Source organism: Ovis canadensis, chromosome 19 (assembly GCF_042477335.2).
Source record: "Ovis canadensis isolate MfBH-ARS-UI-01 breed Bighorn chromosome 19, ARS-UI_OviCan_v2, whole genome shotgun sequence".
Taxonomy (NCBI): domain Eukaryota; kingdom Metazoa; phylum Chordata; class Mammalia; order Artiodactyla; family Bovidae; genus Ovis; species Ovis canadensis.
In genome coordinates, this window is record NC_091263.1 from 17,615,073 (window position 1) to 17,642,755 (window position 27,683).

Here is a 27,683-nt window from a genome sequence, read left to right on the forward strand (position 1 = left end):
AACTAGTATATATAGGATGGATAAACAACAAGGTCCTACTGTATAGCACAGGGAACTATATTCCACATCCTGTGATTAAACCGTGATGGAAAAGAATATTTATTTGTATAGCTGAGTCAGATTGCTGTACAGCAGAAAGAAACACAACTTTGTAAATCAATTTGTACTTCAATGCAATTAAAAAAATTAAGAGGAGCTGACATCTCCCTCTCCTTCCTTTTCCTGTATTTTATTTGTAGACAAGAAACTATAACATCTGATCCCCCGGGCATGACTGCTGAAGACACGGATGCAGGTTTACTTTTGCACATCTTGCGTAGATTCGTCCAGACGAGGACGGCTCGGCCCCGAGTTTCAGTCTGACTCACTAAGCCATGGCAGGGAGCTCTGTTTAATCGGAGGTGGGGCTGCCTTTTCTGGCCACTCCCAGTGTCTGTGGGGCTTTTCTCCGCGGTGTGTGAACCCCCAGCAGCCCCTCCCCCCGCCAACAGCTTCCTCGCTCCTCACTTCTCTGCTCAGGGGCCAGTTGTGGGGGATGCTGTGTCTAACTTGTGAACAGGCACCGCATGGTCTGCTAGTGGCCGTGGAAGTAAATTCAGGATTTCGTCACCCTGTCTCGTGACTACCAACAGCTGACGCAGTGGAAGAAGCACAAATGAGTTCCTTGTTTCATTAGGCCTGTTGTCCCAAATAACGACCTGTCACAGTGCAGACAGCAGCTTCCTCTTGTCACCCACCCCCAGTGCAGTCTACATTTCAGAGTGGTTGGCTGTTATTTTCAAGTGGCTTCGTAATCATGCAGATAACTCATGGCAGTCCTTTCCTCTCTACCAGAGTATTAACTTTAAAGCATCTCCTACTAATGATGAATTTATTAGCTCCTACTGTACATAGGTGAGCTGGAAGAAATTGAAAAGTGAAGGCCTCGCATAATCCTGAATTGCCAAGATCTTTCAATTCCTGAGCCATGGAATCTGTTTTGAGAACTGCTGATTAGAAAACATGAAGAGTTTGTTTGTATTTTTTCCCTGTATCTCTGCTTTGGCTTTAGTGACCAATGGCTGGAGGGCAGGAGGGTGAACATCGGCCAGGCCCTCGGTCAGCTCCTGCCTCCTCAGGGCCCACCCAGCCTGTGGCCGAGAGCTTCACACAACTATCCTTACTTCTCTCGTGGCTGGTGGTGGGATTTCAAAGCCACTTTTAAAATCCCTTAACACAGGAAGGAAGCTGGCGCAATAAAGGATATGGTGGAGATGAGGACAGGTGGACACTCGCTCCTAAAAGAAGCAATAGCCAGCCCCGCTTGTGGGCTGCTGCTGCTGCTGCTAAGTCGCTTAGTCATGTCCCAACTCTGTGCGACCCCGCAGATGGCAGCCCAGGCTCCTCTGTCCCTGGAATTCTCCAGGAAAGAACACTGGAGTGGGTTGCCATTTCCTTCTCCAATACCTCTGGGGTGTTTCTGGATATTTCAGTATTTTCAGAGGAAACTGGAAGAGCTAGTTTTTGATGAGAAATTTAATGAATTTTTAAATGTTGTCATGTGAAAGTGAAAGTATTAGCTGCTCAGTCGTGTCTGACTCTTTGCAACCCCATAGTCTGAAGCCTACCAGGCTCCTCTGTCCTAGGAATTCCCCAGGCAAGAATGCTGGAGTAGGTAGCCAGGCCCTCCTCCAGGGGAATCTTCCTGACCCAGGAATTGAACTTTTGTCTCCTGCATTGCAGGCAAATTCTTTACTGTCTGAGCCACCAGGGAAGCTCCTAAATGTTGGCTTGAATTCCTTTAAAGAAATATAGGACAAATAAAGCACTTTCACAATGGGATCCAGCTCCCGCTGAGTTCCAGACCTCTGGATTACTGGAAGGTGTGTAAGGCAATGACCCAGATCATTGTATTTTACAGTAAGTCCCACCAGGCCCTCCGCATACGCTCTGTTGGGTGAGTGCAGTCATAGTCTTGGGAGACTGGGAATCATAAGGCTAAGGGTTGATGGAGGGGTCTCTCCCATGAGAAAAGGGGTCATGAGAAAGGACCAGGGATACTTGCTCATAGAACAGAATCCCAGAATCTCTTCCAGGAGCTGGCCCCGTGCTGTGCTGTGTATCACCCCGAACTGCAGAGCAGTGAAGAGTTGACTAGACCCACCCCATGAGGAGGAGGGACCCAGGGTAAGAGGCAGGGTTCTCCAGGGAGATAGGGGCAAGGAGGTGTACATATGTATGCACATGTGTATGTGTGTGTATACTGAATGTTTTTTATTATTATCTTTTTAAATTTAAATGTATTTATTTTAATTGGAGGTTAATTACTTTACAATATTGTATTGGTTTTGCCATACATCAGCATGAATCTGCCACGGGTGTACACGTGTTCCCCATCCTGAACTGCTCTCCCTCCTCCCTCCCCGTACCATCCCTCTGGGTCGTCTCAGTGCACCAGCCCTGAGCATCCTGTATCATGCATTGAACCTGGACTGGAGATTCATTTCATATATATTATACATGTTTCAATGCCATTCTCCCAAATCATCCCACCCTCTCCCTCTCCCACAGAGTCCAAAGACTGTTCTATACATCTGTGTCTCTTTTGCTCTCTCTCATACAGGGTTATCGTTACCATCTTTCTAAATTCCATATATATCTGTTAGTATACTGTACTGGTGTTTTTCTTTCTGGCTTACTTCGCTCTGTATAATAGGCTCCAGTTTCATCCACCTTATTTAGAACTGACTCAAATGTATTCTTTTTAATGGCTTATACTGAATATTTATGTAACATTTATAAGTACATACATTTGTGCATATGGGAAAGATTATATACACACACGTGTATAAATACACAGATATATGATTTATTTTAAGGAATTGGGTCATGCAGTTGTGGGGCTGGTAAGTGTGAAATTCATAGAGCAGGCCTGCAGGTTGCAAATTCAGGCAGGATTTCTGTGTTACAGTTTTGAGGCAGAATTGATGTCTAGAGAGTCCCCATTTCTGCTCCTAAGTCCTTCAACTGATTGGATGAGGTCCATCTGCATCATGGGGCTTCCCTGGTGGGTCAGATGGTAAAGAATCCACCTACAATGCAGGAGACCCAAGTTTGATCACTGGGTTGGGAAGATCCTCTGGAGAAGGGAATGGCAACCCACTCCAGCATTCTTGCCTGGAGAATTCCTTGGACAAAGGAAGCTGGTGGGCTACAGTTCACGGGGTTGCAAAAAGTTGGACACGACTGGGTGACTAACACATACACATCGAGGGTGATACCCTCTAAGCTCACCACATCTACTTAATACCTCCCCAGCAACACCAAAATACAGTACAGTTTGATTCAATGACTGAGTATGGCAGCTCAGACAAATTGACATATAAAACTGACCATCAGGGCTCCTGGTGCTGGGAGACTGGGGAGCATGAGGGTGGGTGGATATTTCCAGAATTATGGTCTGTAAGCACGGAGCACAGGCCACACACACTTCACAACATGGTATTTGAATGCTGTGTGCTGTGCTCACTCACTCAGTCGTGTCCCACTCTTTTGTGATTCCATGGACTATAGCCCACCACGCTCCTCTGTCCATTGAATTTTCCAGGCAAGAATACTGGAATGGGTTGCTAGGAATCGAACTTGCGTCTCTTGCATCTCCTGCTTTGGCAGGAGCATTCTTTACCACTGCACCACGTGGAAAGCCCTTGAATGCAGTAGGTCACATCTAATCCCAGCCAAAGGAGGAGCAGTCTTACAGGGAATAAAGTTAAAGCTTCAAATCTGCTCACATGCAAGAGTCCTGTCCTTCCAACATACTACACCTCCTTCTGTGTTCGAAACATTGAATTCTTGTTCTTGGTTGTCACTTACTATATGAGCTCCAGATTCCTCAGTACCTGACTTGCTTCAGTCGGCTCTACTACTATTTCTGCGTGCCCTGCAGCCAGCCTCTGTCTTTCTGAGCCTCAGTTGCTCCATTTGTAAGTTGAGCAAAGGAATCCTAACCATCTTCTGGAATCCTTCTCAAGGATAAGAGGCTGTGCCATTGTGAACATACATAAGATTGAAATGCTTTCTCCTAGTTTCTGCTCCTCAAAAATGTTCTAATATTAGTGTCTATTAGCTAAAAACATAGCACCAACTTCCTGTACTTGATAAAACAGGTCATTTAAAGTGTGAGAATGTACAATTCTCCATCTCCAAGGAGCATAAAGAGCTATTTTCATTTCAAACAGCTAGCTTTCCAAATGCCTCATATCGGAAATGCAGGGAACATCGTCTAGCCGTGTCTGCGGTACTCAAAGCCCCTCCCTGGGTGTTGCGGGGCCTGTCCTGGGCTGAGGGTCTCACAGCCTGCATCTCAGCCTGCTCCTTGTGGCAGCAGTGTGGTGCGTGTCAGCATTCCGTTTTTCCAGGTGAAGGAACCAAAGCACAGAGAGGTTAGGTTTCACTTACTCCAGGTCACATAAGCAGCACAGTTGAGATTCACACCGTCTGGGGTACTGCTCTGTTAGCTGGGGTCTGGAGGCAGAGAGGAAGCCTGGAACCTTGAGGAGAGTATTTGCTGATGGCAGCAGGGAATTTACCAGGGAGACTCAGGTCCTGAGTCTTCCCTGCTGGGAAGATGAAATCCTCTTCTGCCTCTCAGGGAACCACCTCAGGGCCACTCTGGATGGCTGTGTAGGGTGTGAACTGCCCAAGGCTCTTGATCCTAAGCAAGGGAAGGCTGTTGTCTACAGAGGCCCAGAGAGGAGCCTTTTTTTCCCCACTCACAGGTCATCCTGTAGGGCTGGGGCCCTGGCTGGCCTGCATGGAATTCTCATTCTTTGTACAAGTCCCTCCCTCACATCATTTAACATGCTCGTCTCTGGTCCTCTCTACACGTTTGAGTCTTGCTGATTTCTTGGGCCATCTGCTTTGTGCAAATCCTTCCAATCTTCGGGCTCACTCTGCAGCTACACTTCATTTGTTCATTCGTCTACACACATGTATGAATTATTTACTGGGCACCCAGAACTGGTCCAGGAGTTAGAGAAATGGGTGAACTCAGAAGTGAGTGAGAAAGAGGCCTCTCCATAGGAAGTTCAAATTCATGGAGGGACATGAGTGTCAGAAAATGGTCATGATGGTAATAAATTTGTATTGCATGATTTAAGTGTTTGACTTTCATTAATTCATTTGAACCTTCCAGTGATCCTGGAAATGTTGATATGACCATGTCCCCATTATTTATTAAATGTGAGGTTGCTGTAATGATTGCTGTAGGTCAGAGTAGCCATAAACCGGCTGTTTAATAAGGCTCAGTCTAAGAGACATGTGGTAACACACCCAACGCGCTCCATAGTCAATGATGGAGCCAAGGTCCTGCCTAGTGTCGAGCTGTCTGGACGTTCCTGCTCAGAGGAGGGGCTCTGTGTGGAGCATAGGGATGGCTCCACTAAGGTACCCCTGTGCTTATTTCCAGCATCTGACATTTTGAATGAACCTACGTTCTAGGCTTCAGGGCAGAACCTCCATATCTGCTCACCTCCTGCACCACAGCGCCTGGTATGGGGCTGTGCTCTCAGGATGGACTCCATAAAAAATGTTTGCCCGAGGAGTGCTCTTACTGCGAGTGTGTCGAAGTTTTCTGAGAGAGGCGCGTGTGGAAAAAGAGGAGCACAGGGTGTGACGGAACTCCCCTGCAGAGCAGGAATAGAGGCGCAGACACAGAGAGCAGGTTCGTGAATATGGGGGTGGGGGGTGAGTTGGGAGAGTAGCACTCACATACACACGCCCGTGTGTAAACTAGAAGCTAGGGGGAGGCGGCTGCCAGCACGGGGCTCAGCTGAGTGCTCTGCACGGGGCTCAGCTGAGTGCTCTGCGACGATCTCGAGGGGCGGGATGGGGGCAGTGAGAGGGCACTCCTCCCAAGGGAGGGCATATATGCATACATACAGCTGATTTACATTGTTGTGCGGCCAAAACGGACACAACATTGTCAATCAGTTATGCTTCCTTTAAAAGATAAGCCGCGCTCTGTGGCCACCTGCAGCGAGGGTGTTGGGAGGGCGGTGGGAGGGGGGTTTCAGGAGGGGAGGATGCAAGTATGCCTGTGGCGGGTTCATGGTGATGTATGGCAGAGGCCATCACAATAGTGTAAAGTAATTATCCTCCGGTTAAAATAAATTACATTTATTACTTTATTAGTTAAATTTATAAATAAATAAAATAAACCCTCCAATTCAATAAATTTTTAAAATAAATGAAAAGATAACAAATTTGAAAAAGTCAATAAAGAAGAGTACAGGGTGGAAAATAAAAATTCAGGCTTTAGAAAGAGGGAGAGAAAAAAATTTGACAAGTAACCCAGATAGCTAAAAGTTTCTCTGCTGCTGCTGCTGCTGCGTTGCTTCAGTCGTGTCCGACGCTATGCGACCCCATAGATGGCAGCCCACCAGGCTTCCCCATCCCTGGGATTCTCTAGGCAAGAACACTGGAGTGGGTTGCCATTTCCTGCTCCAATGCATGAAAGTGAAAAGTGAAAGTGAAGTCGCTCAGTTGTGTCCAACTCTTGGCAACCTCATGGACTGCAGCCTACCAGGCTCCTCCGTCCATTGGATTTTCCAGGCAAGAGTACTGGAGTGGGGTGCCATTGCCTTCCCCAAAGTTTCTCTGAATCAATAGTAATTAATAATAACTGATGATGAATATTATAAAAATTTAAACTGAAAGGTTTTGATAGGTGAGGATTAGATGTTTAGCGTATAAAAATCAAGGGAACGTGATTTGTGAAGGAATACAATTTTTTAGCATCTTGAAAAATGCCCCTGAATGATGTAAAGGTCTGAAGGCAAAAGTCTCAGAAGGTGCTTAGGGTCTAAAGTGTATGTTAGAGCTGAAAAAATTATCTAAAAAAAAAAAAGAGATGGATAGAGATTAGAGCAAGAGAATCAAGATTTAAATATATTTCCATGGAATAATTTTGGGGCAGTAACCCCTTTATTCACACTTAGTGGCTGTTTTCACCAAACAGAGCACTCTTAGGTGCTTATAATGGAGAATCCATTGATGATATATAGGTACGCTCATTCTAACATAACCTACATCTGCTAATTGTGCAGTGGTTTGTGTTGGTAACAGGATTTTATACTTCTGCCTTCTAGCCTAGTCCTACTTTTCTTGCCAGCTGTGGAAACACAAAGGAATGACTGAAACTTTCTGTAAAATTTATGAGATGGTCTTATTTTTATGATAAAAGACTTACCCTTCAACACACCCTCTGGTAAATTTTACATTTTCCTCAAATTAGGTTAAATCACAGCAGACAACTAAAAAGCATGTCGTTATTCTCTTTAAATTCAATTCTAAGCAAGTTCACTGAGGTTTATGAAGTCCCCAGTGACAGTCTATAATATCCAGACTTTGAAATATCCCATGTGTGGTCAAAATGCTGCAAAATATGTGGTTCTTAAATGTGGGTGGGGTGGTTTGCCCTCGTCCTTGCACGTTTCTGGTGGCCATAGCCGCAGGACTGGAGGCTGCTGGTGGAATGTACAAGGTAGGGCCTGGGATGCTAGTAAACGTCATGTGATGGACAGGAACATTGCCCACAACAAGGAGTTAGCGAGCCCAAATGCCACAGTGCCAGGGTGGAGAAGCCTGTCTGTCCTGCTCAGTTCAGTTCAGTTCAGCTCAGTTCAGTCGCTCAGTCGTGTCCAACTCTTTGCGACTCCATGAATCGCAGCACGCCAGGCCTCCCTGTCCATCACCAACTCCCGGAGTTCACTCACACTCACGTCCGTCGAGTCCGTGATGCCATCCAGCCATCTCATCCTCTGTCGTCCCCTTTTCCTCCTGTCTCCAATCCCTCCCAGCATCAGAGTCTTTTCCAATGAGTCAACTCTTCCCATGAGATGGCCAAAGTACTGGAGTTTCAGCTTTAGCATCAGTCCTTCCAATGAACACCCAGGGCTGATCTCCATTAGGATGGACTGGTTGGATCTCCTTGCAGTCCAAGGGACTCTCAAGAGTCTTCTCCAACACCACAGTTCAAAAGCGTCAATTCTTCAGCGCTCAGCCTTCTTCACAGTCCAACTCTCACATCCATAACACTGGAACATCTCACAACCACTGGGAAAACCATAGCCTTGACTAGATGGACCTTTGTTGGCAAAATGATATCTCTGCTTTTCAATATGCTGTCTAGGTTAGTCATAACTTTTCTTCCAAGGAATAAGCATCTTTTAATTTCATGGCTGCAATCACCATCTGCAGTGATTTTGGAGCCCCCCAAAATAAAGTCTAACAGTTTCCACTGTTTTCCTATTTCCCATGAAGTGATGGGACTGGATGCCATGAGCTTAGTTTTCTGAATGTTGAGCTTTAAGCCAACTTTTTCACTCTCCTCTTTCACTTTCATCAAGAATCTCTTTAGTTCCTCTTCACTTTCTGCCATAAGAGTGGTGTCATCTGCATATCTGAGGTTATTGGTATTTCTCCCAGCAATCTTGATTCCAGCTTGTGCTTCTTCCAGCCCAACATTTCTCATGATATACTCTGCATAGAAGTTAAATAAGCAGGGTGACAATATACAGCCTTGACGTACTCCTTTTCCTATTTGGAACCGCTCTTTTGTTCCATGTCCAGTTCTAACTGTTGCTTCCTGACCTGCATATAGGTTTCTCAAGAGGCAGTCAGGTGTTCTGATATTCCCATCTCTTTCAGAATTTTCCACAGTTTATTGTGATCCACACAGTCAAAGGCTTTGGCATAGTCAATAAAGCAGAAATAGATGTTTTTCTGGAACTCTCTTGCTTTTTCCATGATCCAGCAGATGTTGGCAATTTGATCTCTGGTTCCTCTGCCTTGACTAAAACCAGCTTGAACATCTGGAAGTTCATGGTTCATGTACTGCTGAAGCCTGGGTTGGAGAATTTTGAGCATTCCTTTACTAGCGTGTGAGATGAGTGCAGTTGTGTGGTAGTTTGAGCATTCTTTGGCATTGCCTTTCTTTGGGATTGGAATGAAAAGTGATCTTTTCTAGTCCTGTGGCCACTGCTGAGTTTTCCAAATTTGCTGGCATATTAAGTGCAGCACTTTCACAGCATCATCTTACAGGATTTGAAATAGCTCAACTGGAATTCCATCACCTCCACTAGCTTTGTTTGTAGTGATGCTTCCTAAGGCCCACTTGATTTCACTTTCCAGGATGTCTGGCTCCAGGTGAGTGATCACACCATCGTGATTATCTGGGTCGTGAAGATCTGTTTTGTACAGTTCTTCTGTGTATTCTTGCCGCCTCTTCTTAATATCTTCTGCTTCTGTTAGGTCCAGACCATTTCTGTCCTTTATCGAGCCCATCTTTGCATGAAATGTTCCCTTGGTGTCTCTAATTGTCTTGAAGAGATCTCTAGTCTTTCCCATTCTGTTGTTTTCCTCTATGTCTGTCCTAGATCATTGCAAAAGAAAGCACTCTGATGGGCAGTGCAAATATATGAGGACTTCAGCATTGAATGGAGGGAGGAATATGTAGAAAAAGGTTAACTTACTGACACAAGCTGAAACTTGCTTTTGACACGCATGCCTGTGTACTCTGTCACCTGGTTGTGTCTTCTTGCGACCCCATGCACTGTGGTTGGTGAGGCTCCTCTGTCCATGCGATTCTCCAGGCAAGAATACTGGAGAGGGTTGCCCTGTCCTCCTCCAGGGGACCTTTCCAACCTAGGGGTCAAACCCGCGTCTCCTGCTTGACAGGCAGATTTTTTACCACTGGGCCACCTGTGAAGCTGATAACTGTACATCAGCATGCAAAAAAAAACCGATCACTTCCTGTTTATAAACTAAAAAATATAACTCACTTGTTTGAAATCGTGTTAGACTTTTGGCTCCAGTTTTTTGATCTCAAGAGTTTCACCTCTATTCTTGGAACGCTATTCTTAGAACTCATGAACAAGAGATGAACTGGGGACTAGGAAGTTTTAAAGTATACATATATTTTTTGCTGAGTCAGTAAATGTCTTACCCTTTAGATCTTCATAAAATTCCTAGGAGCCTTTCTGAACAATCCAGTCTGTTTTCTGGACAAGAGGCCTTTGGGAGCAGTTTGCACCTTTTGTTTAAACCTCTCTCTTTATTTTTTCTCACACTGCACTGTCTAGCCTCTAAGAACGCACTTTCTTACGTGTCTCCTCTGCCTGGAGTGCCTTGTTCTCTGTGCACAGAGAGGCATGCCCACTGGAAGCATCTTTTTCTTCTCCCAATAGGTAAGGCTTATAATCTGTAGGGTTCTGGCTCATGATGTGTGAGTGTTGAACTTCACCGTGGACGGCCGTGCTTTGCTTTCTGAAGGTGATCAAGGATCATTTGGATATGCCCTTGTTCGGGCCCCTACCACTAGGTTTCTAGCTGTAGTTCTGCCAAGGCCTGCAGCCGGATGCGTGAGTGCAGAAGACACCACCACTGCCCTGCGTCTGGTGCCTGCCTCTGGGGGCCTTGCCCTTCACCATCTTGTCTGTGCTGAGCATGTTTGGACCAGTGAGGTGGCCCTGGTCAATAGGCTAAGGTGTGAGATGGTCTGCCAAGCCATCCTTCCTGCTGGTTTTTGGAAACTGTTGAATCTGGGATGACCATCACACCCTCTTTCTTTACATTTAATTTTTTATTAGAGTATAACTGATTTACAGTGTTGTGTTAGTCTCAGATATACACCAAGTGAGTCAGTTATATGTATAGATATATCTGTTTTTTTTTCAGATTCCTTTGTCCATTAAAACTTCTGCCTGTTAAAAATTTAAGGTCATTTTATGCATATCTGTGCATAGATGGATGTGGATTTTTTTTTTACCAGAATAAACAGCATAGTGTTATTTAGCTTATTTTACTAAAAATATAGTAATCATTAATTCATATCCTTAGGTGGTTTGGGTAACACTTATTTTGAAACAACAGATCTTTATTAATGTTAATTTTTTAAGCTGTAGCAATGGGTAGGTTCTATTATAATCAAACCTAATGCAGTAGGTTGATTTCATTAATTACTCCAATTCTTCACCTTTGCCTGCATCTACACAATCTTCCATGCAACTTTCTACTTGTCACCCTATCTATACCTAGACTTCTTTTGAAAAATCAGCTTTATAGAGTTATCATTTATATACAATAAAAGTCACCCATTTAAAAATGAATAGGCTGTTACAGAGTACAGTGTTCTCTGTATGGGGCAGTTCAGTTCAGTTCAGTTGCTCAGTTGTGTCTGTCTCTTTGTGACCCCATGGACTGCAGCATGCCAGGCTTCCCTGTCCATCACCAACTCTTGAAGCTTGCAAAAACTCATGTCCATTGAGTTGGTGATGCCATCCAACCATCTCATCCTCTGTCATCTCCTCCTCCTGCCTTCAGTCTTTCCTAGCATCCCAGGGTCTTTTCAAATGAGTCCTTTGTATTAGAGTTTCAGCTTCAGCATCAGTCCTTCCAAGGAATATTCAGGTCTGATTTACTTTGTGATGGACTGGTTGGATCTCCTTGCTGTCCAAGGGACTCTCAAGAGTCTTCTTCAACACCACGGTTCAAAAGCATCAATTCTTTGGTGCTCAGCTTTCTTTATAGTCCAATTTCACATCCATACATGACTACTGGAAAAACCATAGCCTTGATTAGATGGACCTTTGTTAACAAAGCAATGTCTCTGATTTTTAATATGCTGTCTCGGTTGGTCATAACTTTTCTTTCAAGAGGCAAGCATCTTTTAATTTCATGGCTGCAGTTACCATCTGCAGGGATTTTGGAGCCCAAAATAAAGTCTGTCACTGTTTCCATTGTTTCCCCATCTATTTGCCATGAGGTGATGGGACCGGATGCCATGATCTTAGTTTTCTGAATGTTGAGCTTTAAGTCAACTTTTTCACACTCCTCTTTCACTTTCATCAAGAGGCTCTTTAGTTCTTCTTCACTTTCTCCCATAAGGGTGGTGTCATCTACATATCTGAGGTTACTGATATTTCTCCCAGCAGTCTAGATTCCAGCTTGCGCTTCATCCACCTCAGCATTTTTCATGATGTAGTCTGCATATAAGTTAAATATATGGGGCAATATACAGCCTTGACGTATATAGAGGATGACAATATACAGCCTTGATGTACTTCTTTCTTGCTGATTATCTCTAGTGGTGTGTATACATTAATCCCAACTCACTAATTTATCCCTCCCTCCACTTTCCCCTTTGGTAGCCATAAATTTGTTTCTGTGAGTCTGTTTCCTTTGTCTAAATAAGCTCAATTATTTGATCACTTATGTGATGCTTGTCTTTCTGCCTCACTTACTTCGCGTAGTGTGATCATCTCTAGCTGCATCCATGTTGCTGCAAATGGCATTGTTCCATTCTTTGTTTATGTCTGGGTAATATTCCATTGTGTATGTGTACCACATCTTTATCCGTTTATCTGGTGGTGTACTTTCAGGTTGCTTCCCACTCCCTTTTTGATCGTTACTGTAACAGTCTTTCTTTGCTGGCAACGTGATCTAGCTGTTATTCTGTATTTGTGTCTTTTCCGATGATTCCCTCCTGGTTTATCAAGAATTTCCAAGCACTTGGTCCTCAATACAATCTGATTTTTGCCCCTGTATCAGTTGTGTCACTTGGAGGAAGCCTTTTCATTGACACTTGACCAGATTCTAGCGTGCCTCTTGAGCTTGGGACAGATCCCCTACTGGGACACTTCCAAAACACTTCAAATTTATTATTTCTTTAAAATTTAGGAGGAATATGTGTTTATTCTAGATAAATATTGGACAATACCTATGTAATATAAAGGTTGGAAATTGCTTATAATTTTATACTGCTGCTGCTGCTGCTAAGTCACTTCAGTCATGTCTGACTCTGTGCGACCCCATAGACAGCAGCCCACCAGGCTCCCCCGTCCCTGGGATTCTCCAGGCAAGAACATTGGAGTGGGTTGCCATTTCCTTCTCCAAGGCATGAAAGTGAAAAGTTAGGCACATTGTTTTATGCATGTCTGTGCACAGATGGATTTTTTTTTTAACCAGAATAAACAGCATAGTATTATTCAGTTTATTTTACTTAAAGTATAGTAATCATTAATTCATATCCTTATGTAGTTTGGGTGACATTTATTTTGAAGCAACAGATTATTTATTAATGGCAATTTTTAAAGCTCCAGCAGTGGGTAGGTTCTATTATAATCAAACCTAATACAGTAGGTTGATTTCATTAATTACTCCAATTCTTCACCTTTGCCTGCATCTACAAAATTTTCCGTGCAACTTTCCACTTGTCACTCTAATGGGAAGCCCTATCTATACCTAGAGTCCTTTTGAAAAATCAGCTTTATAAAGTTATAATTTATATACAATGAAATTCACTCATTTAAGAATGTATAGCTTATCGGTGTGTTTAATGTACACAGTTGTATAACTACCACCACAGTCAAGATATAGAACTTTTCCATCACTGAAATATACTCTGCCCGTTTGCAGTCAATTTCTTTTGCATTGGGTGGCATTTTTAATGGCTGCTCACTGCTAACACGTAGCTGGCACACACACATACATTCCCTTACAGTTGCTTTTGTTCTGTGTTCACACCTGTCTCATCTGCCATTTGGATAGGCCCTTAGATGTATGTGCACACCTCTGGTGGCGTATCTCAGAGGATAAAATCTTAGACATGGAAATGTTTAGCAAAAGGCCTTTTGATATGTGTTGCCAACAACCTCCAAAACATGTTTGCCACTTACTTCATTTTCTTATTCTGAACTGCCTAACACTTCTAACCTTCATCTTTCTTTTTTTCCCAATCTTCCTTTCAATCAGGTTTCTTTAAACTCTCAGTATTAAGAAGTAGCAACTATTACAATTTGAAAAGTATTTTAATTGAGAATGACTGCTAAATTTTATCAGGTGCCTTTGGGGCATCTGTTTGTGTTATCATATCATTTCTATCACTTGATTTATGCACCTGAGGGATCCTGTTCATGAGTCATCCTTGCCTTCCTTGCCCTTTGGGTTTCCAAGGCTTCTCCTCATTTGGAGGGTATAGGCCTCCTGTGTGTGAGAAGGGAGGTGCAGCGATGCTCTAGGCTTGGGACTTATGGAAGAGGGACCGCGCACTGCATCCTTGCCCCGCTGGCTGTTCGAGAAGCTCATTGTCCCCAGGTTCATTGATGGCACCTGGAGTGTGTTTCCTGATTAAGGATCTATGGCCCGAATGCTGTGGATGGAAGGAGGGATGACTTGATTCCAAGTGGGGTTTCCTGTCTTTCTTGGGACTTCCTTACTCACTTTCTCACTAGAGCCTTGTACTTGAGAGATGCTGGTGACGCATTTTAGCACTTCCTCAAATTCTGGTTACATTGCACCCCTTCCTCGGAAGCTAAGTTCATGGCCAATGTTGCTATCTTCTTTTAGCTCCAAGGAGATCATTTATGGTACTGGGACTTCCCTGTAGCTCAAACGGTAAAGAATCTGCCTGCGAGGCAGGAGACCAGGATTCGATCCCTGGATTGGGACGCTCCTCTGGAGAAGGGCATGGCAACCCACTCCAGTATTCTTGCCTAGAGAATTCCATGGACAGAGGAGCCTGGAGGGCTACAGTCCATGGGCTTGCACAGAGTCACACACGACTGACACACGTGGCTTCAGGCTTATGCTGGAAACGTGGGGCCAGTGCCTGGGTTCAGTGTTGTTGATGATGAGGACGTATCATTCATTGTTGATTTGATTTGATTTTGCTCCTTTTCTTTTTTTGTTGTTATTCATTTATTTTTTATTGAAGTGTAATTGATTCACAGTGTTATATTAATTGATTTTATTAATTTTCATCACTGATTAGGAGAATGATTTTATAAGCCTATATGTATGTGTGGGACAGCGCAGTACACTTGGATAAAGATATAAGGAAAAAAAATGGTATGTTTCTTGTACAGTCTCAAACATGTATGGGATAATGCAAAAGCCTTAGAAAACTATTTCTGTTGTTAGTGTTTAGAATTCACTGATATGGAGATAAAATTGTAATATATCTGAATGGGGGCTTTCCAGGTGGCACAGTGGTTAAAAATCCACCTTCCAATGCAAGAGATGTGAGTTTGATCCCTGGGGTTGGGGAGATTCCCCTAGGGTAGGAAATGGCAACCCACTGTAGTATTCTTGTCTGAAAAATTCCATGTACAGAAGAGCCTGGTGGGCCATGTTCCATGGGGTCACAGAGTTGGACACGACTGGCCGACTGAGCACCCACACAGTGTATCTGAATAGAGCCATTGGTACATGACAGTGAATGTGCTGTCGTGCTAATCCATACTGGCACTATCTGAAAAAGGTTAATTAAGTTAAATTTAAAAATGATAATTTCTATTTCAATCACTATCTGAGGCTGGATATAATTTTATGAAAACTAGATGTAAATATTACATGATTTACCTTCTTAGAAGTATAAAAAGAATAAAATTGGATGACAGGATTTAGAACTTTCTGTAAACTAGTCTGTGTGCAGTTCTGAATTTTAAGCTGAGTTCATAGTAGAAATTTGGTGTCCATGGTTGACATATATCCAGAGATTTCAATAGTTCCAGGCATCTCCATAAATCTATGAAAATGTACATGGGAAATCTTGTTGAGTGCATGCAGTGAACTTGTAGACACGTGTTCCTTTGTGGTGGAAAAAAATATCATTTGAAAACTATGATGCATTAAACAGTTAAACACAGGAAGCCAAAACCACTGTGATGTAATGAAAAACAAATCTGAGTGTTTGGAACAACTCCAGCACATCCTGGGCGGTGGAAGTTATCAAACAAGGCGTGATCTGAGGACAGTCTCTGTGGATGTGGGGGAAATAGCTGAATGTTGACAGTGAACACAGGTTTCAACAGTCAGCTTCACTAAAGCCCTTTATTTGCCATAGTCCTCAGGGAGTTTGATCACACTTCTGAAATGCTTGTGAATCTGTGTTTCAGAACTGCTCTAAAGGTGAGAAACCATTCACAAAGTACTCATTTTAACTCATAAGCTTTAAGGGGTGTCATAATGGATTGATCGCCTCATTCAAAAAAATACTGAAAAGTGTATATTGATTGAAGTATAAGCAGTGACTGTTTCAAGTTTCTTAAGGTGGTTATCTCACATAATTTCATCCTCTCCAGTGTGATAGTGTGGGAGCCGCAGTTCAAACACCTCCTTTTCTACCTTCGATGAATATATTGCTATAAAGCAGTGTATAAACCACAAATTGGTTGAATCTGTTTAGATCTATTAGAGGATCTCACTGTGTGAAAGAATCCATTTGGGAAAGACTTCATGGACTGACGTGTCATCTCCTAGTTTATAATGTTTCTGTGTGGATTTCTCAAACTTGTTTAAAATGTGCATTTGTGGTTAACCACTCTGACATCTCCGCATATAAGTTAAATAAGCAGGGTGACAATAAACAGCCTTGACGTACTCCTTTTCCTATTTGGAAGCAGTCTGTTTTTCCATGTCCAGTTCTAACTGTTGCTTCGTGACCTGCATATAGGTTTCTCAAGAGGCAGGTCAGGTGGTCTGGTATTCCCATCTCTTTCAGAATTTTCCACAGTTTATTGTGATGCGCATAGTCAAAGGCTTTGGCATAGTCATAAAGCAGAAATGCTTGTTTAACTTATGCAGAGTACATCATGAAAAACGCTGGGCTGGAAGAAGCACAAGCTGGAGTTAAGATTGCCGGGAGAAATATCAATAACCTCAGATGTGCAGAGGACACCACCCTTATGGCAGAAAGTGAAGAGGAACTAAAGAGCCTTTTGATGAAAGTGAAAGAGGAGAGTGAAAAAGTTGGCTTAAAGCTCAACATTCAGAAAACGAAGATCATGGCATCCGGTCCCATCACTTCATGGGAAATAGATGGGGAAACAGCGGAAACAGTGGCAGACTTTATTCTGGGGGGCTCCAAAATCACTGCAGATGGTGACTGTAGCCATGAAATTAAAAGATGCTTATTCCTTGGAAGAAAAGTTATGACCAACCTAGATAGCATATTGAAAAGCAGAGATATCACTTTGCCAACAAAGGTCCATCTAGTCAAGGCTATGGTTTTTCCAGTGGTCATGTATGGATGTGAGAGTTGGACTGTAAAGAAAACTGAGCGCCGAAGAATTGATGCTTTTGAACTGTGGTGTTGGAGAAGACTCTTGAGTCCCTTGGACTGCAAGGAGATCCAGCCAGTCCATTCTAAAGGAGATCAGTCCTGGGTGTTCATTGGAAGGACTGATGCTGAAGCTGAAACTCCAATACATTGGCCATCTCATGGGAAGAGTTGACTCATTGGAAAAGACTCTGATGCTGGGCAGGATTGGCGACAGGAGGAGAAGGGGACGACAGAGGATGAGATGGCTGGATGGCATCACTGACTCAATGGACATGAGTTTGAGTGAACTCCGGGAGTTGGTGGTGGACAGGGAGGCCTGGCGTGCTGCGATTCATGGGGTCGCAAAGAGTCGGATATGACTGAGTGACTGAACTGAACTGAACTGAACTGAACTGAACTGAACTCTGACATCATGACGTGACTTACCCTTGTAAAGTGAAAGCAAAACTGAACATGGAGTTAGCAGTTTAGGAGAGGGAACAGATTCCTCCCTATGTATTTTATTTTTGTCTGATTTTTTATTTTTTCAAGGTTACATGTAATTTTAAAGTCACTCAGTTGTATAGAACTCATTGTGCAAACAGTAGCCCTCTCCACTCCATTCCCAGACCCCAGAGCAACTGCGTCCATCTTTTGGAGCTGTTTCTTCTGTTTTACCTCTATATTTCCAAAAATCAAGTTTGTACTCCCATTTCTTTTTTAAAATACCACTGAAGTAGAGTTGATTTTCAACATTGTGCTTATTTCAGATAGAACTGAAGCAACTTAGCATGCATGCAAAGATGCGCATATATATATATACATATACATACATATATATATATATATATATATATATATATATATATATGCGCCTTCTTTTCAAAATATTCTTTTCTGTTATGGCTTATCACAGAATGTTGAATTTAGTTCCCTGTGCTATAGAGTAGGACCTTGTTGTTTATCCATCCTATACATAACAGTTTGCATCTGCTAATCCCAAACTCCCAGTCCTTCCCTTCCCCACTCTCCTCCGTGCTGGCGACCACAGCCCTGCTCTCTGTGCCTGTGCATCTGTTTCTTGGCACCGATGGGTTGGTGTCGCATTCCAGATCCCACATGTAAGCGGCATCATACGGTATTGGTCTTTCTCTAACTTGCTTCATGTAACATGATCATAGGTCCGTCTATGTTGCTGCAAATGGCGTTCGTGCTTTCTTTTTATGGCTGAATAGTATTCCATTGTGTGTGTGTGTGTGTGTGTAGCACATCTTTATCCATTCATCTTTCGGTATACACTCCCATCTCTTGATGTATTTTTTAGTTTTGGGTATTATCGATTGAGGGATTTCCTGTTGGTCCAGTGGCTGAGATTCCGAGCTCCCAATGCAGGGGGCCTGAGTTTGACCCCTGGTCAGGGAACTAGATCCCACATACTGCAACCAAGACCTGTTGCAGCCAAATAAATATATATTTGGACTTCACTGGTGGCTTAGACAATAAAGAATCTTCCTGCAATGCAGGAGACTCAGGTTTGCCCTCTGGGGTGGAAAGATCCTCTGGAGAAGGAAATGACAACCCACTCCAGTATTCTTGCCTGGAGAATCCCATGGACAGAGGAGCCTAGAGGGCTACAGTCCATAGGGTCACAAAGAGCCAGGCGTGACTGAGTGAGTAACACTTTCATTGCCTATTGATGTTCTCCCTTGGAAAATAAGGATTTAGCTCTTTCCTTCACCCCAAGTCAGACACTTCCCCTATTACAGGTGTGTCACGATGTTTCTAAGAACCAGTATTTAGCCTTATAATATTTGATTATGTAAGTGTGATAGGATATTAAATTCTGTTTCACCCAAGTTGCTAGGTACCAAAAGACAGAAAATTCTACATCAGCTATAAGACTGAAATGAGTGTCTGCGGACCAGCTGTGCAGGGCAGTGAAGAATAAAATGTTTCCAGGGGATGCTGCAGTGAGAAAATAAAGATCCAATTAAATGGGAGGATAAAGCCCAGGTTTGATGGCGTCTGGACTTCCCTGGTGGCTCAGATGGTATAAAATCTGCCCTCAGTGTGGGAGATCTGGGTTTGATCCCTGGGTCAGAAAGATCCCCTGGAGAAGTGAATGGCAACCCGCTTCAGTATTCTTGCCTGAAAAATCCCATGGACAGAGGAGCCTGGTGGCCTATAGTCCATGGGGTAGTAAGAAGTTGGACACGACTGGCCGACTTTCACTTTGGTAGGGTTAAGACTGCATAGCTGTGTTCTGTGAACATTTCGGGCTCCAAGAGGTGGGCAGGCCTGGAGCTCTTGTTACTCCTGCCAAGAAAATGCCCTTGGTATATGAGATAAGGTGACAGCATAAAGGATTTGATGGAGGGAGCCTGGGTGATCTGGTTGTTTTTTGGATTTCAGCCATTTCCTTGTTCTCTGCCTACCAACGTCTTTCATTCATAACCATTGTCCCCCATCCTGAGTCATTTGGGAGCTCATGATAAATCCTCTTGGAGAAGGTTTCCTCACTGCTGAAACATTTCCTCTGGTCTGCTCATTTCTGTTCCTCTCCAGCTTTCAAAATTTAATTATTGTTCTTCTCTTCTTTGGTTTTGTTTGCCTTAAATCTTTTTCTCCTGTTATGATTTGTGGGATTTTGAGCCAGAGTGGGGATTAAAAAACCTATGTGTTCTATAGGCAGTATTAGCTAGAATCTCAAAATTTATTCAAATATAAAAGTGTGTGAAGGCAGTCCATTGGGTGAGAAGGCAAATATGTAATTACTTAACTTTTGTGGAAACAGAAATATTTGAACATTTGTACTTTTCTCTTTTGTTCTGTCTTTGAGCTTGAGCTGGCTGTTTCGTCCTTCCTGAAGGTTGGAGGGAAGCTGAATGATTGTATCCTGAGTGGGCAGCCACCCTCTTCAGTGAAGTCAGTGCTGTCGTAAGCAGTGGTCGCCATGAAGTAATATTACATGTTATTCTGGTACAAATTCAGCTGTACCAACTGAGCAGAAGAAGAACTTACAAAAGATGCCCCTTTGCCCCGTGGGGTTCCATGTATGCCCTCCTTCAAAGATTTTTAAAACACAAAGCAAAATGAAACCTAAAAGAATCAATTCTTGGCTTTTGTGCTTTCAAGGAAATAAGTGCAAGAAATTTATAGATGAGTTAAGAGATTCTTCAAGGGTCATTTTGTCTGGGCTTAATTTTTGTTTTAAATTATCATCTTAGGCCTTATTTGTCTACTGTAATCATCTTAGTTTACTACCCAGAACCAAAAGATTGAATGTTTCCTTATTCTGTGGCTGTATGGTATTATGAAAGAAGTTGAGTCTTGTAATTCATACAACCTTGGGTTCAAGTTCTAATTATACCCTAGTGGACAGATGATACAAATTTCCTGAATCTTTGATTTCCTTGCCTCTATGGAAATGGCACCCCACTCCAGTATTCCTGCCTGGAGAATCCCAGGGACAGGGGAGCCTGGTGGGCTGCCGTCTATGGGGTCACACGGAGTCAGACACGACTGAAGCAACTTAGCAGCAGCAGCATGGCATCCTTGGTGGCTCAGGTGGTAAAGAAACCGCCTGCAATGTGGGAGACCTGGGTTTGATCCCTGGATTGGGGAAGATACCCTGGAGGAGGCCAAGGCAACCCACTCCAGTACTCTTACCTGGAGAATCCTCATGGACAGAGGAGCCTGGCGGGCTCCATGGGATCACAAAGAGTTGGTAACAACTGAGCGACTAAGCATAGCACAGCACAGGTTGATTACAGTTGGATCTTCCTGACCCAGGGATTGAACCCAGGTCTCCCACATTGCAAGCAGATTCTTTACCATCTGGGCCACCAGGGAAGCCTCTGATTAGAGTCATAAGCTACTTAAGCACTGTGAAGTGCTACAAAAACAGTAGAATCTTAAAAGATTGATTTGTTGGACCTATAGCTGAAAGGTCACTTATTATTTTTCATGGATCATGTATCTCATTATTTTCAGGATTTTGATGTAGGCCCAAGAGTATTAGTTCACGTTTGTTACTTTATATCATTCTAAAGTTTTATAGGTGTTGATTTGTTTAATTCTCAGAAACACTCTGAGTTAGTTACAGTTTATTATCCTTATTTGTTTCAATGAACAACTTTTAAAATATTCATTATTTATTTATTTGGCAGGACTGGGTGGGTCTTAGTTGCAGTATACAGGATTTTTTTTTTTTTTAGTTGCAACATGCAAATTCTTGGTTGGAGCACGTGGGATCTAACTTCCCAACCAGGGATCAAACCCAGGTCCCTTGCATTGGGAGTATGGAGTCTTAGCCACTGGTCCCCTAGGGAAGTCCATGTCATCCTTACTTTATAGATAAGTAAAATGAGGCCCAGAGAGGTTATATAACTTACCCAAGGTCACTACACTGCTAAGATTAGAGCTAGAATTTGAATGCAAAATAATCATGGCATTTCCCAGGCTGATTTAAGGGAAAAGATGAGCTCTACCTTTTTCTTATGGAAAACTGTGGAAAATTTGTACTTATTTCTCATATTAGCATAATGGAAAACTTATAAGAAAGTTCTTCTGGGAAGAATTTGAAATACATAGCTTGCATTCTGGGACTAACTTAAAACTAATTTAGTCAAAGGAGGGATTTATGGAACTTAAAGAGTGGCTCAGACAGTAAAGAATCTGCCTGCAATGCAGGAGATCTGGGTTTGATCCTGGGGTCGGGAAGATTCCCTGGAGAAGGGAATGACAACCCACTTCAGCATTCCTGCCTGGAGAATCCCATGGACAGAGGAACCTGGCAGACTACAGTCCATGGGGTCCCCAAAAGTTGGATACGACTGAATGACTCTCACTTTCACTTTCGAGGAATGGTTAGCCCCGCAAACTGTCGGAAGGGCAGCCATGCACCTGGGCTCGGGAGCTGCTGGCACCAGGGAACTGGGGCCCACCGGAACTTACCTCCATGCTTCCTTTCTTTGCACATTGACAGTTACGTTTCTGACTGTAGACACGACTCAGTGCAAAAATCACTGCTGTTGGTGACCCAGCTTTAACATTTGTAAGACTTAAGCCATGTGAGAGGACTGATTTTCCTTTCTAGATTCAGTTTTAAAAATCCCAGGAAGGAATTTGAACAGTCATCAGTAGCCTGAGGGTCAAGGCATGAAGAACATAGCTTTTCCTGAGGCATCCTTATAGACTTGGTGTTATGGAGGCAGGTGAGTTAGTTAGGAATGCTTTTGGCTGCAGGTGACAGTAATATAAACTAATGGAGGCTTCGCGCTTACTTTCTATTACAGCAAAAATCTGGAGTTAGGGTTGAACCTTTATTTCAAAGACAGCGTTAGTGGCCTTCTGTCTTCTCATTCTGTCTTCCCTATATGGGCTTTTCATATTCTTGCTTGTTTTCTCTTCATCATAAGATTGCTGCCAGCAAAGTCCAAGGTTCATGTACGTATTCAAGACAAGAAGAGATGTGTTTGTGTGGTTAGCAGAGTTGCTTCTTTCTCCTATCTCTTTCACCTACTTGGTTAAATTTATTCCTAAATATTTAATTCTATTTGATATTACTATAAATGGGATTGCTTTCTTAATTTCTTTTTCAGATAGCTTGTTTTCAGTGTATAGAAACACAACTGATTTCTATATGTTGATTTTGCATCCTGCAACTTGACTGAGTTTATTAGTTTTAACCAATATTTAGTGGTGTCTTCAGGGTTTTCTATATATGAGATCATGTATTCTACAGCCAAGAGACAATTGTAATTCTTCCTTTCTGAAATGAATACCTTTTTATTTATTTTTCTTGCCTAATTGTTCTGTCTACGACTTTCTCTACCATAGAGAATAGAAATAAAGAGAGCAGGCACCCTGAGATCAAGTTATGATCTTAAAGGGAAAGCTTTGAGCTTTTCACCATCGAGTGTGTTACACGTGGGCCTATCATTACATTTCTTTTATTAAGCTGTGGTACAATCCCTTTTTATCTAACTCATTGAGAATTTTTACTACAAAATGATGCTCAATTTTGCCAAACACTTTCTCTGCACCGATTACGATTATGTGATTTTTATCCTTCACTTTGTTAATGTATTGTATCAACATTTATTCATTTGTATATGTTGAAACATCCTTGCATCCCAGGGATAAATCCCATTTGATTATGATATATGATCTTTTGATGTGCTGCTGAAAAGACATTATTAATTAGCTAAAGTAATAGTCATTCCCACCTTTCCATGCTACCCAGACAGGGGTCCATACAGAATTATTCTGGATTCCCCTCGTAACTTAAAGGGGAGGAGTCCTTGATGTCTTGCAAATGAAGGAACAGGATGTCCTCAGATTCCTTGCAGCAGGAACCCACTTATGTGGCACCTACCTTGACTCCCAAAGGGAACAGTGTGTCTACAAAAGGGAGCATGGTGGCATCTCCATCATGAATCTGAAGAGAACCTGGGGGAAGCTTCTGTTGGCAGTTTGTGCCATTTTTGCTGCTGAAGGTCCAGCTGATGCCGTGTCATATCCTCCAGGATGCTGCTGCCGCTGGAGCTACTCCTTTTGCTGGCTGCTTCACTCCCAGAACCTTCACTAACCAGATTCAAGACAGCCTACCAGGAGCCAAGACTTCTGGTAGTTACTGATCCCAGGGCTGTCCACCAGCCTCTCACAGAAACCTCCATGTTAGCCTGCCTACCTACTACTGTGTAACTCCGATTTTCCTCGGCACTCCCTGGACATTGCCACCCCGTGCAACAACAAGGGAATGCCCTCAGTGGGGCTGATGTGGTGGGTGCTCGCCTGGGAAGTTCTGCACATGTGTGGCACCATCTCTCATGAGCACCCACGGAAGGTCATGCCTGATCTCTGCTTCTACAGAGATCCTGAAGAGATTGAAAGGGAAGAGCAGACGGCAGCTGAGAAGGCAGTGACCGATGAGGAGTTTCAGAGTTAATGCACCGCTCCAGCTCTGAGGTGTACTCAGTCTGAGGTAGCAGATTGGTCTGAAGGCAGGCAGTGCTCTCTGTGCCTGAAGAAAGCAAAATGTTGACAGAAAAAAAAAAAAACCACACACACACACACAACAAGAAAGCACAAAGAAAGAAAAAGCTATCACATACTCATGGTTTGGAAGAATTAATATTGTTAAAATGTCCATACTACCCAGAGTGATTTGCAGATTCAACTCAACCTCTATGAAAATTCTAATTGCATTTTTCACAGAAATAGGAAAATGGTTTTAAGATTTATACAGAACCACAAAAATACTCCAAATAGCTAAAGCAATCTTGATTAAGAACAAAGCTGGAGTATCACATGTCCTGATTTCAAACTGTATTAGAGGTCTGTAGTAATCAAGACAGTATGGTACTGTCACAAAAACAGACACATAGATCATGGAAACAGAATCAAGAGCCCAGATGTATACCCATGCAGATACAGTCAACTGACTTTCAACAAAATTATCAGGAGTGTACAATATGAAAAATAATCTCTTCAATAAATAGTGTTGGAAAGCTGAATATCCACAGGTAAAAAAATAAAATTGGACCTTCATTTCACACCATACACAAAAGTCAACTCAAAATGGATTAAAAGACTTAAATGTAGGCTCTGAATTTATAAAACACTTGGAAGAAAACATTGGGGACAATCTCCTCGACATTGGTCTTGGCAATGATTTGTTTAGATGTAACATCCCAAACACAGGCAACAAAAGCAAAAATAAACAAGTGGGACTACATAAAATGGGAATGTTTCTACATAGCAAAAGAATCAGTCAAGATGAAAAGGCAACCTATGGAATGGGTTTGAAACCATATATCTGATAAAATGTGAATATTACTCTTACACCTAAATAGCAAAAACAAACAAAAACCAAAACTCAATAAAAAAAATAGGCAAAGGATGTGATTAGACTTTTCCCAAAGAAGAGATACAGTTGGCTAACAGACACAAAAAAAGGTGCTCAACACCATTACTCATCAAGGAAATACAAATCACACCTTTTAGGATGGCATCTATCAAAAAGACTAGAAATAACAAGTCTTGGCAAGGATAGAAAAAAGAATCCCTTTTGCAGTGTTGATGAGAATGTGAATTGGTACAAGCAGTGTGAATTGGTTACCAATGAGAAACAGTATGGAGGTTCTGCAAAAAAGAATTTTTTTAAAAGAACTGCCATCAGATCAGATCAGTTCAGTCGCTCAGTCATGTCCGATTCTTTGTGACCCCATGAATCGCAGCACGCCAGGCCTCCCTGTCCATCACCAACTCCCGGAGTTCACTCAGACTCACATGCATCGAGTCTGTGATGCCATCCAGCCATCTCGTCCTCAGTCGTCCCCTTCTCCTCCTGTCCCCAATCCCTCCTAGCATCAGAGTCTTTTCCAATGAGTTAGCTCTTCGCATGAGGTGGTCAAAGTACTGGAGCTTCAGCTTTAGCATCATTCCTTCCAAAGAAATCCCAGGACTGATCTCCTTTAGAATGGACTGGTTGGATCTCCTTGCAGTCCAAGGGATTCTCAATCTTCTCCAACACCGCAGTTCAAAAGCATCAATTCTTCGGCTCTCTGCCTTCTTCACAGTCCAACTCTCACATCCATACATGACCACTGGAAAAACCATAGCCTTGACTAGATGGACCTTAGTTGGCAAAGTAATGTCTCTGATTTTGAATATGCTATCTAGGTTGGTCATAACTTTCATTTCACGCAGTAAGTGTCTTTTAAATTAAAAGAACTGCCATACAATCTAGCAATTCTACTTCTGGGTCTATATCCAGAGGAAATAAAATCACTACCTCAAAGAAATGTCTGCTCTCACATGTCTATTGCAGCACTGTTGACAGTAGCCAAGATATGGAAACAATCTGTCAGTCGATGGATGAACATATAAAGACAATATGGTATCACACACAGACACACACACAGTGGGATATTGTAGTCTTAGAAGAAAATTTGGAGAAGGAAATGGCAACCTACTCCAGTGTTCTTGCCTGGAGAATCCCATAGACGGGGGAGCCTGGTGGGCTGCCGTCTGTGGGGTCGCACAGAGTTGGACACGACTGAAGTGACTTAGCAGCAGAAGAAAATTGTTCCATTAGTGACAACATGGATGAACCTGGAGGACATTATACCCAGTGAAATAAACCAGCAGAGAAAGACAAACATTGCATGATCTTATAAGTAAAGTTTTACTGAAAAAAGGAAAGAAAGGCCAAAGTCACAGTAACAGAGAGTAGAATGGTGGTTCCTAGAGGCTGGGGCACAGGGGAGAAATGGTAGACGTTTTGTTGTTATGGAGAAAGAAAGTGGAATGGGGGTTGCCAGTGGCTGGGTGGAGGGGGGTGAGAGTTATTGCTGAATGGGAACAAAATTTCAGTTTTGCAAGATGAAAGGAATCTGGAGATGAATGGTGGTGGTGTTTGTGCAATAATATGAATGTACTTAATACCACTGACATGTACACTTAAAAATGACTGGGAGGGTCCATTGTAAGCAGCAAAAAGAAAAGAAAAAAAAAGGAGAAGAGGTGGGTAAACTTGTCCATTGCCACGAGCCTGAGAAGAAGGGTATTAGGCAGATGTTCCCATAGATGTATAATGTGACCGTAGATATAATCATCCTAATATATAAAAAGTCCTGGGCCTAGACCTGAGCGGCTGTGAACTGGCCTCAGGGAGCTGCCGAGCCCGCTGCTCTTGTCTGCTTCACTGGAGGATTCGAGCCTTTCTGCCTTCAGCCTCCATACCTGTGACTTCTCCGGTTCTTCTGTTCTTTCTTCGGCTGCAAAGATGCAAGAAATTGTAACCTCATGTCAAGGCCCATTTCAGTCTGCCAAGTTCATGGTGCCATCCTGTCCCCTTAAGTTCATACCATGTCTGATTACACAACCATGTTACATCATGTACTACTGGAGACAACTTACATTTTGCTGTTTGACCCTGAAATTTCGCTTTTGACACCAAGGTGTCTGATGACTCTAATCAGACTGTAGCTTTCTGAAATCGAACAACACTTCCTCTATTACTTTGTAAAGATGTAGTAGAAAGCAGAGCACATAATTGGTACTCAATTAACTTATATTGGTTAATTCATCTTTATAAGACTATGTAATTAAAACCCTTTTTTTATCCATGAAGAATAATTTTAATCTCTGGCATGCCTCAACAGTGCTTTAGAAGAAAGAGCAGGGGAAGAATTCCTTTAACGTATAGCTGTCTTGCCAGCTCACTTGTTTTACGGCTTCTATTTAAATGACATCTTCTTCCTCGAAAACTCTCCTGGTTCGTTATTGCACAGGTGATGATAAAGACTATTTTCTCCATTCCACGCTTCTTATAGGTTTGTATTATAGACCAAAGAATGCTATGCTTCTCCTCTGTGCTATTTTGGTCCTGCCTGTTTTTGAAGAATTTTCAGTAATGCCCTGGTTGTCGAATTTTCCTTTCTGTGGAGTCAAGTGGCTATTATGCATGGGCAGAAAGGGAAAGAAAAGAATTTAATGTAAGCACTGCAGCTTTTCAAAAGAAGTCAGGTTCTGCTGCTCGGTGTGAAAGGTGAGACGCTGCAAACAGTGGGACCAGCTAGGGACTCTGTATTTG

The 27,683-nt window shown here is 42.7% G+C and overlaps 1 protein-coding gene and 1 pseudogene across 1 annotated transcript in view; both read left to right on the plus strand.

The window, feature by feature from the left end:
* The window catches only part of LOC138424589 (small ribosomal subunit protein uS2-like), a 60,150-nt pseudogene extending 36,022 nt beyond the window's left edge, over positions 1-24,128 (plus strand).
* The window catches only part of LOC138424409 (transcription factor SOX-9-like), an 844,838-nt gene that overhangs the window by 69,479 nt on the left and 747,676 nt on the right, over positions 1-27,683 (plus strand). The gene's annotated exons all lie outside the window — the stretch shown is intronic.